This window comes from Lissotriton vulgaris, chromosome 3_1 (genome assembly GCF_964263255.1).
Source record: "Lissotriton vulgaris chromosome 3_1, aLisVul1.2, whole genome shotgun sequence".
NCBI lineage: Eukaryota > Metazoa > Chordata > Amphibia > Caudata > Salamandridae > Lissotriton > Lissotriton vulgaris.
In genome coordinates, this window is record NC_141689.1 from 1,173,279,790 (window position 1) to 1,173,292,443 (window position 12,654).

Consider the following 12,654-nt stretch of genomic DNA (forward strand, 5'->3'; position numbering starts at 1 on the left):
TCTGTTTAAAGTGGTGTAGTAGCATGGCCCACTCCATGGAAATGGGGTGTTTTTGGATTCCTTTAACCTCTTCTTCTCACAGCGCATCTTCCTCTGCCGCTGCCCACTTACATACCGCACCCAACCATGCCGCCAGAGGGGGGCCTGTGGGGGACTGCCAGTGCATGGCTATACTCCTTTTTGTTAGTAATAATGCTAGGGAGATGAAACACTTATGCGCTTTAAGATGTTTCTGTATTCTGAATATGCCTAGCGCACTAGCTTCCCATGTGGCCAGGGTCGTGATTCCCGTGAGGTCTCTTAGAGTATCATGACCAGCCTGCCATAAGGATCGGAGAGCAGGGCAGCTCCAGAACATGTAGTGAAAGTCTGCGTCCGGGGAGTGGCATCTGGGGTAGAGAAATTGAGTATCTGGATAGAATTTGTGCAGGCGTGCTGGCGTCAAATACGCCCTATGGAGTATGTTGAATTGTATGTTTTTAAAGCGGGCATTCCTAGATGTCTTTTTTGGGGCCTCGAGGGCTTTGATCCATTCTGACTCGTGCAGTGGACGGCGGATTTAGTCTTCCCATGTGGCCCAAAGGGCCGTCAGGGGTGTGTATGTCAGTTCACGTAGTGCCTTGTATAGCCAGGTGATCAAGTGTCCCCCTCCCCATGCGCTGGATAGCGTGTATGACCGGGTGTGTGTTTGGTTCTCAAATGTTGGAGATTGTGATGGGGTGGAAGCCTTCGAGAAGTTGGTGATACTGCAGGAACTGACGCGGGGGGACCGTACTCGTTCACAAGGTGTTGGAATGATTTAATCTGCCCTTCTTCGAAGAAGGACTCCATGTCCGTGATCTCGCATACCGTCCATGCCGTTAGCATGTTGGTCGGAAATTATGTCTCGAGCCTGGGCCAGCCGACTAGCGGGAGTAAGGGGGAGTATGGGGGTGTATAAGGCGACCTGCGGTGTACCCGGAGCATACAGTGGCACGCCACCGTAACTTGTAAGGGGTATGTACGTTGTGGTTTGGTGCCAGGAAAAAGGAGACGGGTGAGCTCCGGCACAGGGATCCTACCTGTCGGGGTCTGTGTTTAATTCATGTACCAATCCGCTGTGCAGTAAGACAGCCATTGAAGACGTGCCGCCAGGAAGTAAGACTTAAAGGACGGGGCCCCTAGGCCCCCTTGGGTGGTAGTTAGCTGCAGTGTCCTCAGCGCTATTCTACGCCTGCCTGATCCCCAGATGAGCGTGTCGAGGAGGGAGTTGAGGTCGCGAAAGAAGGTTTTGGGTGGGATCACCGGCAGGTTCGTAAAGTGATACAGGAGCCGGGGGAGCATGATCATTTTAGCTAAAGCCACTCGGCCAATTGGGGCGAGCGGGAGGTTTGTCCAAAAGCCGACCGCCGACCGGATGCCAGCCAGTGCCCTGCAATGGTTGCCCTCAAAGATGTCGGCAGGAGAGTGGTAAAGACGGATCCCGAGGTATCGGGGGGCCTCCGTAGTCCAGGACACTCTCTGTGCCCCCAACCATATGTCGTGAGGGGGTAAGTCCGGGTGGAATGGGTATATCGTAGACTTGTCCCAGTTTACTCGGAGTCCGGAGGCGTCTGCGAATTCCGTGAGCGTCGTCGATATGGGAGTGAGGTCTTCCAAGATGTCCCGTACATAAATTAAGAGGTTGTCAGCGTACATGGAAACGCTGTGTGTGACATCCGCGAGTGGGATGCCCCACTGCATGCCCTCCTGGCGTAATCTAATGGCCAGAGGTTCGACCGCGAGGGCGAAGAGGAGAGGCGAGAGGGGGCAGCCTTGCCGCTTACCCTTCTGTTCCTCAAAGGCCGCGGAGATGTGTCTCACTATCCGGACCCGTGTGGTAAGACCGGTATATAAGAGCTGCATGTACGCTAAGAGAACGGGGCCGATGTTAAGTCGGCGCAAGACAGAAAATAGGAATTGCTAGGTGAGGGTGTCAAAAGCCTTCTCGAGGTCTAGGATGAGACAGGCAGATCGTGGGTATATGTCTTTCACCTGATCCTGCACGTGGAAGATGCGGCGAATGTTTTGGGAGGTGTTCCTGCCACGGACGAACCCACATTGATCTGGGTGGAACAGGGGACGTATTATTTGAATATATCTATTGGCTAGTATTATCGCTTTGCTGGGTGGGTTGTGTCTGAAAACAGACCCAACTCCAGCAATGTGTTCTTTCATATGGGGCAAGCCCCATGTGAAAGGGCTTGCGTCAGTCTTACACCTGCCAGGAGGCAGGCGTAAGGTTTTGATGCAATGGCATCCTAAAAATGCCGCAGTGAAATCTGATAGATTTCTCAGCGCCACGTCTAAGAGGTTTTTTGCAGGGTTACGCTCACCCTGCATACATTATACCTGGGACAGGTATAACGCTTTGTGCTTGCACCGACCCTGTTCTGCCTCTTTGAATATATCTATTGGCTAGTATTATCCCTAGGATTTTACAGTCGGCGGATAAGAGCATAAATGGACGATATGACGCCCGTAGTTGCGGGTCCCGATGTGGCTTCAGAAAGGTCACAATGACAGATTCCCTTAGGGATTGGGGTAACTTCCCTAGTTCGAGGGCCGTCGCAAACATTAGAGTTAACTGCAGGACCAGGAGGGAGGAGAATGCTGTGTAGTACTCCAGTGGAAGTCCGTCGAGGCCTGATGCCTTATTACGAGATAGGGCGTGTATTGAGTGGGTGACATCCGCGGACACTACAATCATTTGAGTCTTACACCGAGAACTGTGTGTTGATTGGACACATTCTATTTGCAAACTGCTACCATCAAAGTATTTATTGTCATTCAGCACATTTCTGTCCCATTTTACTTTTAGTACTTTTAGAACTGTTGGTCCTTCTTTGAAGTAAGTTGTTCATTTCTGAGGTTCTGGTGTCAGGGGGGTCCCTTAAATCCTCTAATTATGTGAGTTAGGAGTGTGGGAGATAGTAGTTAATGGGTAGCTAGTCCCTGCAGCTAGTCAACACCTGAGGTGGTTTGTAAAAGAATCCTTTTTGTTATTGTATGTATGGTAGGTATTTCATGCTATATGAATTTGTACATTGATATAACAGTTTATAACTTTATAAGTAGTATATGTACACTTGATTGGTATCTTCAAATGTTTTTAATAATCTCTTTTTTTTTACAATAAAATATTGAATGATACATACGCCTTGGCAACGTAATTAACCTTTAGACTGTAAGTGCTTTTGTGGTTTCACTTAAGTTGTGGGGTTCTGAGTAAATGACAGTATGATTTATGATAATCTCTGACTAAGAGCCCATTAGAATATTAAGAAAACTGCAGTGGAGGCAGTTCTATGTTTACAAACATCCATGCACTGATGTTTGGGGGGCACCACTTGTGCCATCCCTTTGCCGATAGCAGAATTCCACAGGTGACGGGGGCCCTGCTAGGGGCCCCCAAAGCCCCATTCCATCTGCCTTTACATGGCAGTCGGGCCGCTATGTAAAGGCAGAGGCAAAAGTGACCACGTAAACCCTACGGCGGTGCCTCCGCAGGTTCCACCCCCATTGTAGGGTATTACACTCTGATCGACACTCCAACTGGCTCTCTGAGCCTGTCGGAGGTATCAGTTGGTCCCTCCGCCCTCTGCCTCCAGCATCATAATGCAGCGGTGAGGCCATGGCCCCAGATGTCAGATGGACTTCCACAGATGGTCTGTCAGTGGCGGTCCTTCCAACATCGTAATCGGGCACTTGGTTTGAGACGGTGCTTTACCAATATTTTAGTCTGTGATTCATTTGGGGTAAATTTACTAAAAGGTTTTACTATACAGTGCAGGAACCATAGTTGCACGATTTTGCATAAAAGTGAGAGATCAAGATAGTGCCATATTTACAAATGTATGGTGCTGTTGTTCTCTGCACATGTGCTGTTGCACTTTAGGCTAACTTGCGCACAGCTGTGCACAGTTAAGCAAAGGTGTGCTTGTGACATCTAGCATAGGCTTTGTACTGGAAGTGAAGTCTTCCAGTAAACCATTCTATCCATAAACATGGGTTCAAACTTTTCAACGTTTTTATGTGTGCGGCCAAGTGCAGCACGCATGCAAATTTGGAAAAAGTTGTAGATAAGAAATCTTTTCGCCAACATTTCACCTCTAGGGGCTTAGCTCTGTGCACCTTTTTAGCATATGGAACTTTCTGTTAAAAAGCATGGGTAATTGACAGACACTAGCACAAAACAGCACATAGAGGTACTTTGCCTTTAGGAGAACCTTCCAGAGCAATACAATCTAAATTCAAAACTTTGCTTCAGTTTGTGTTGCTTTTGTGACCAAACCTAGGGAATCGTTTTAGTAAATCTGGCCTTTGGTGTGCAGTTAATAGTAGGCCAGTTGAGCAGTATAAATTGTTAAAGCAAATGCTGTAGAGCAAAAGATGAGCAGCTAAGCTGTAGAATCTGGGTGTGGATTGTAATTGGTCACTTCTTACTTTGTAAAAAAAAAGTTTGCGAAAAAACCCTCATCACGTCCAGGTATTCTGGTCTAAGGGCCATATGCATCAACACATTTTCCCATAGACACCAAATGGGCAAAACCCTTTGATGCATCTGGCCCTAAGACCCTACACTGCAGTTAAAATGTACCCAGTCCTGGCTTGCATCCTGCAATGCATCCATCAACAAATCAGTGCACTGGAGTATTTGCAAAACACATTTTTTATTTTAATAGGCCGTACTTTCCTCACTGGAGCACCGTCGTGTTTATTACATAAGCTAAACCTGATAACTGTGTATGCTTATAGGAGTCGGACAAATAACTTCTGAATCAGAATCAGAAAAAAACAGATACATAATAGTCACCATCAGAGAATCCACTTAATCAAATGAAGTCCTTGAGTTTACCAGAGCTGTAACGAATCATCCAAATACAAATCAACAGAGGGCAGAATACTCTACACAAGGCTAAGGCTGAGAGCTGCCCCAATAACCCCTCTGTGAGAAATTCATCAATAGAAAAAGAAGCAGAACAAAAGTCGAACAAATGCCATTCATCAGATGATGGATTTTGAGTAGCATAATAATATTAATATAATGACTGAAAAATTGCCCCTTAGAAGTTATGAGCTTAACAGGATATATTTTCTGAAGGTAATAAAGGCACACATTTATCAGAAGAATATTGCTCCAGAACTACCGGAAATTATACAAAACTGGAGGAAGGAAGGCTCAGGAGTAACATTAGAAAACACATATTTTCTTTTTTAACAAAAGAGTTGTGAAATAATGGAACTAGAAATAGGAATTGGGAGGTAAGCAAGTTTGTTAAAGAAATACTGGCATTAGCTATAAAAAGAGTAGTTCAGCATTGCTAAGGATAAAGCTGGAGACGTAGGGACTTATTTGTGAGAAGTGACGCGTCGCTGTGTGAAAACAGCGATGCGTCACTCCTCAGTGCGCCCTGCTTGCGGCAAGATGGATGCGTCAAATTAACTGTATGATGCATCATTTTGCAAGAAGTTACAGATATGTCAGTATTTCTAACGTATCTGTAGGCGCAAAAGTGACGCTTTGCTGGGTGGGTTGTGTCTGAAAACAGACCCAACTCCAGCAATGTGTTCTTTCATATGGGGCAAGCCCCATGTGAAAGGGCTTGCATCAGTCTTACACCTGCCAGGAGGCAGGCGTAAGGTTTTGATGCAATGGCATCCTAAAAATGCCGCAGTGAAATCTGATAGATTTCTCAGCGCCACTTCTAAGAGGTTTTTTGCAGGGTTACGCTCACCCTGCATACATTATACCTGGGACAGGTATAATGTAGTGCAGGGCATTACAAAGTGGCGCATCTGCGTCACATTTTAAATAGGGAACAACCTGGTGCATTTTTTAAGCTGTCGGGGTGTCATTAAAAGTGACACCCCGGTGTGATAAAAGTGAAACAAAGGCTCATAAATAAGTCCCATCGTTTGTAGAAGTCAAGTGCTGGAAAATCATGCCATCAGATTGGTAGTACCCAGAGATTCCTTATGCTTTCAGTTTCTATGCTTTAATGTTTTAGGATCATAGTTACTCCACTACTCCTTGGAGCATAAAAGATAACCGTTAATTTAAAAAAAAGTTTGAATTGCCTAAAATGTTTGTTAGGATGCATACTTATTCCTACTGACACGAAAAGGGGTTTCACTTTGAGTGATTAATGAAAACCACGGACCAGATCTTTCGTCTGAATCTTTTGTTTTGGAAGACTGCGACAATCGAGGGTGGCAGCTTGTGCACGGTTTTCCTGCAGCCTTCGATTTAGTGCCTAGAGACAAATTATGGACCGTCTTAGTGGAGCTGGGGATCGCAGCTGATATTCTGTCAATCCTGATAAGATTACACCAGGGGAACTTTGCTCGGGTTAGGTGTGGCAGAGATAGGGCACTCTCGGGAAGATTCCCCGTTGACAGAGGGGTAAGACAGGGCTTTGTGCTTGCACCGACCCTGTTCTGCCTCTTTGTCAACGGGATAATCGACCATCTGAACAGGTTGAGCGACATTGACGCTCCCAAGCTCAACGGCAGCAGGGTGCCCGCCATCATGTTCGCGGACGACACCCTGCTGCTGTCCAAGTCCCCCATGGGTATACAAAGGGTCTTGGACGGGTTCTCGACCTTTTGTGTGGAGCGTGGGCTGGAGACCAATGCCCTGAAAACCAAATACATGATCTTCAACCCGCCCCCCTCAACTCACCCGAATCCCACCATAGGGCATTAAAGACTAGAGAGGGTCCTCACTTTCGAATACTTGGGGGTAACCATCAACCAGAATATGACATGGAACTCGCACCGAAGTAAGGCTAACATGAAACTGGTTCATTTAGCGGGTGGTATCTCCAGGATGGAAAGTAGGTCGACCTATAAGCCTTTTGGTCCCCTCCTCCAAATCTACAAAATGCAGGCAAGAGGGGCAGTTAGCTATGGTGGAGAAATATGGGGTTATACAACTGGCCAGAACTTGCAGATTAGTGAGAACAACTTCATAAGGCAGCTGGCAGCCCTTCCTCCTAGCACCCCCCTGCTCCCGCTGAGACTAGACTTAGGTCTTAGACCTATTACAGAAGAGCTGGGACTAAAACCTATAATTTTTTGGCGTAGAATCTGGAGTACGCCAGAACTATTGAATTATAGGGCTGAGCTCGAAGAGATCCTACGCCTACCTAATGCTGCACAAATCCCATGGTTGAGATATATCAAACAAACATGTGAAACACTAGGAAGACCAGAACTATGGCTGGACCCAGGGAATGCATGCTGTAGGATCCCACGTAAACTTCTTTCGAGGGTATTCTACGAGTACAAGCTATTTGCCTCAATCAAGAGCACATGCGAGGGGTCTTTAACAAATTTGTTCATTAAATCTAAAGACTCATTCCACCTTGAGACAGCCCAGTTATCACCAGAAAATTATTTATGCAGTGGCGATACAGCACTCTTCCTCTCAGAGCATTTACGGATCGCTGGGCTAAGTTCCAGCCCTTAACACTGTGCCCAACATGCTCACATCCCTGAGAAAATGACCTCCATGTTATATTCTTTTGTATAGCTTACCAAAGACCTAGGAAGTACTGGCTTGTCCCACTTCTTAAAAATCTCGGTTTCTGGCACTACCTCCCAGCTTACAGAATATTAAAGACAGAACTATCCCCCCCAATTGTCTTTGCAGTGGCTAAATTCTTAACAGCAATGTGGCATATCCGTAACCGCTGCATCAAGTCTGTAACAGATAAATGAATTGCTTTTTATGACTCTCTAACATATTGTTTTGTAATTGATTTTAATCAGACTGTATTGTTCTTAAATCCTCTTATATTGACAGTTTTAAATTGTTTTACACTGCTGTACTCTTTTATGATCTAAATAGATCGAAATAAAGATTGAAATGAATGAATGAATGAATGAATGAATGAATGATTAATGAAAAATACTTTTTTTTTGGACAATGATGACTAGGAAGAAGGGTCCCAACTTGGACAAAGTTGCAAACCCATGCCAGCTAGAGACCCCCATTTCTAACAGGGAGGAAAGCACTGTACTTAACATTGTATGGCACATTCCAGTCATTTTCCAGCGCTGGTGCACATGTGCTGCCTAGCGCCAATGCAGGTGCCTTGCACCATGGTGCACGGGTGCCTGTGCTGTTTGCAGGATTGTTTTTGTACAGGAAGGGGGAACTACCTGCACAAAAACAATCCCCTGATACATTTTCCTCTTTCTGTGTGTGCTGCAGAATGCAGCATTCATAGAAACAGGAAAAAAAGAAGAGAAATAATTGTTTGTCCGTGTCGCGCCTCACCTGGGAGGCGTAGCAGTTTTGGCACTTCAATGTCTACCACATATGGTAAATCTGGGAATGCATCAAAATCAATGTGTTTTGTGTGGGAATACTCACACTCCAATCGTGGGGTGCCTCCCTAGGGCACAGTATTCCAATGCAGCGATTTGTGCTGCGTTGTGTTACCCTGGATTTATCAAGCCACTGTTAAATCTCATCATCAAGGGTTGTGTTGCTAATGCACCCCATTGCGTGGTGCAAAAGCAACAGAACTATAGGTAAATTTGGCCTCTGAAAGATCTTAATCATCCCTCTCTGTGTATTATTTAGATGAAGCGCTACATTTGAAACACTTAAATGAATAGGTAACAAGGGAGAATACTAGTTAGTGTATGTCAGTGTCTACTTTCTTCAAGGGCGATATTTGCAGACTATTTTGCTTTCTCTGAATAGTTAAGTATTGCATGGGAAAAATTCAGATTTATTCTGATTTAATCTGCTGCTGATATACAAATACACTTTAAAAAAAGTATCTCGCATATCATATTGTGTTACTGTAAAAATTGACTCATTTTGAACTATTTTCTAACATCCAATAAACAAAGAATCCAGCATTTGTAGCCTGGTGCTTTGTTAGGTATGTGTTAGCTGAACTCTGCTTTATTTTTTTATGTTTTATGTTTCATTAAATGTCATACCCAAACGTTTGAATAATAGAACAAACCATTAAAAAAAGAACCTAAAAACACGGGGTATAGACTTACAGGTAGGAAGTCACGTGTTCAACTTTTGGCTAAGCTGAATGGCATAGGCTTGCGGTGGAAGGAGCAGCAGCAAGGGGTTTCAGTCGTGGGTGACTATTAAGAATGTTTTTTGCCATATAAACAGAGCCTTGATTTAGGCATAAGCAACAGAAACTGGTCTGCAGAATTCAGACTTCTCGTAGGTTTGTACCATGAACTTTTAGAGAACATGAAGGACGGACTACGGTGGTAGTTGCTTTATGGATGGTAGTCACAGATATGAGAATTACTGCTTTCAATGGGCAGCAACGGAGGGACAGAAAAACTGGGGTGATATGACGTCATCTAGATGAACCTTCTATCATGCAGGCTGTAGAGGTTTGTGCTAACTAGAGGTGGTAAAGCTGGAGAGGCTTAGTTGTTTGAGTTACTATAACCCAAACTACACTGGATGAAGGTGTTGATCACTGGTAGATAGAGGTCAGAGTCAAGAAAAGATCAAATTCTTTTTTAAATTGTGAAAAGGAAGAAGCAACTGCCAGCAGCGTTAGTAGCTTGATGTTCAAGGGTGAATAAAAAGTCTAAAAAGATGGCAAAGTCTCACACAGTATTTGCTGTCACATAGCAATATCCCATAATAGAGGGCCAACACGTTATTCCAATGATCTGAGTTCTCAGTTGTGACTAATACTTATCATTTCAAGTAAATAAGCAAGCTGTATCTAGTTTTTCTTGTAATACTAGTTCAGTAAAGGAAGGAAAACTTAGATGAGGTATAGTCCCATTTTGCAACAAAATTAAAACATTCCTGGGGATATGTATAAGGAAATGGAGGAGAGAGGCGTTATCCTTCATGGCTTAACGTCTCTCTCCTCCACTTCTGAAATGCAAGGCTGCATCATATTTACAAGAAGGTGGTTCATCCTTGCATTTCTCCCTGCAATGGTGCTAAGTTTAGCAACTTAGTGCCAACGCAGGCACCCTCAATGGTGTGTGCGTGCAGGGGAGGATTGTTTATGTGCAGGAAGGTGTCCCTTCCTGCACATAAACAATATTGAAATGCCATTCTGTCCCTTTCACGCCAGCTGCTTCATGCAGCACACATGAAAGTGACTAAGTGACATTTTTTTTCCCGTTTGTTTATGTACAGGAAGGGACACTGTAGAATGCTACACTTGTAGTAACTTGTTCAATAGGCTGATGTTAGAATAGTGATGTGTCATAGTAGAACTATAAGCATGTCATTGGTGTTAGTAACTTAGGAATGTTAAGTATGTCATTGAATTCTGTAATTAGTTTTGAAAGAGTAAATTATCAGTTCCTGTCCTGATCTCCTGTTTGGTGGATGGGGTCCTCTTATGAATAAATCCTTCGAGTATCTATATGTGGACAATTCTTTATTTATGTGGAATACTTCAGACACTTTCCTGTTCATAAACCAACAATGGCATGTGTGCTGCACGAGGCAGCACACATGGAAACAGCAAAAACGAGGAGAAATAATACATTTCTCCTCATTTCGCCATTTTAAGACCAGTTTTTACCAGGTCTTAATTTTGGCGCTGCCTCCTATGTATGCCACCCTTGTACATAGGGGGCAGCGTCAAAATGAATGGGTGAGGCAGTGGAACACCCACAACAACACCCACTGTCCACCACTTTCACGCTAAGCATAGCGTGAAAGGGGCCCTATGTACAAGGCAACAGTGAGCCACGTTAAGTGGCTTAAAGCTGCAATTTAGTCATCGCCAATGCAGTCTAAATAAGGCAAGGCTACTTCCCTAGACTCCTAGAAAGTACAACGCGTTCTTTAAACAAAATAAACCTCCAGCAGCACGGGAATTCCCCCTGCTTTTGTTTTGATTTGTCCTAGAACTCCTGAGAGTCCTGAAAGAACTGACAGTTCTTAGTGGAAGTTCCTAGTGACGTCTTATGTCCAACCTTACGTCGAACACGGCACCTTCCAGGTATAAATATACCAGCATTTGCCTTAAGCAACACACGGTGGTTTGGAGCAGAGCGGCTATCTACTTACCCAAAGCCCAGCTGATGCGAGTGCCGAAGGAAGCCGACCATCCCATTTGACGCACTGAGAGAGACACTGTCTTTTCTCCTGCAGAGAAATCCAGCTCCAGTGTTACCTGTCACACTTGCGGGTTGCTGGGAGATTGAGTCCTGAGAAAGAGATACAAGACCTCCTTAATTCTAAATCCAAGGTACGGAGCTGATTAGACCCTTAGAGAATTCTTGATTCAGATTCTTGGTAAAACTAACTTAACTTAAACTGCAGCTCACCTACTCCTTCCCACGTACTAGGCTTAGGTTAGGTACACCGGGTAGGCGTATTTTAGAAGCACCAGTTGAGTACGTTTGGTCAACTTTTAGCATTGTATGTAATTGTATATATTTTATCCGTTTTAAGTATCATATGGCTCAGAAACCATATTAATGCTTTTACAGTATTATTTCATAATACTCCTTTTACTGTGCACGCTTTACTTTATGATAAGTATTGCAACTGTGGCAATTCATTTCTCTTGCAAGAGAAAGAAGACCTGCTCAATAAATAACAACTTTTATTGAAAACGCCCGTCTCTCTATTTCTCTGCACTCTGGTGAAACTAAGCATGCATAATTGACTGAGTGAAATAGCTATCTATTGTTTTCACACGACTCTGGAGATATACTCCTTATTCTGGAGGGAGCAATGTTGTCATGTTTATGCGGTTGTCAGAAATGAATCCCTTCTTGTCTAATCAGGAAAGTTAACTCCATCCTGTTCATTCGAGAAAGTTTCTAGTGACCTCTGAGCTAGCTGGCATACCTAATTAAGTCTAACATATTCAGTAGAGACCTAGGCGACCTCAGTCCTACGTCTAAACTATCGTTTATGATATTCCAATGCGCAGAGCCTATTGGGAATATAGGAACTGCACTACATCGCCACCACAACATCACTATAGGTGACGTTGTGGTGGCGATAGGGGCTTGGACAAATGCCCCTCCATCTCTTAATCTGGCTCCACAGAGAACCAAATGACAACTTTGAAACAGTTTATTAAAACATACTCTCATTTTACAAAACTATAAATTCAGCGGACCCAGTGGTTCTCTGTGAGATTGTTTTACTCTTACAATTTAAAGCACCAGGAATTGTCAACATCAGTCCTCTCTGGGTACTCAATCTCACACTTCAACTGCCTACCCCACCATCCAACCTGGGAGATGTTGTAACTTCTTCCAGCTCCTGGCTGCCCAGATTCTCTATCCTCCCTCTGACAATAGCTTCTTCCTGCATCAAAACTCAGCATTTTCAAGCATGAAAATGACTGTTGGTGGTTCCCTCTGTAGATCTGAGGCTGATCTCGCTTTCGTCCTTGCATTAGAAGCACACAATGCTGCATAAATCTGTTCATTCAAGGGACTTGCTCCATGATGTGCAATACAGGTATATACCCTACAGAGAACCATGGGACTGGGCAGCAGCAAATACCAACCTTTTTCATCAGAATGCAGCACCTGCTTCACACATTACCACAGTCCTGTGCCCTCAAGCCTTTGCTCCAAGCACTGCTCCAAGGAGGTAAAAGCCATGGGCACCTTTGTGTGCTGCATTGTAGAGCTGTA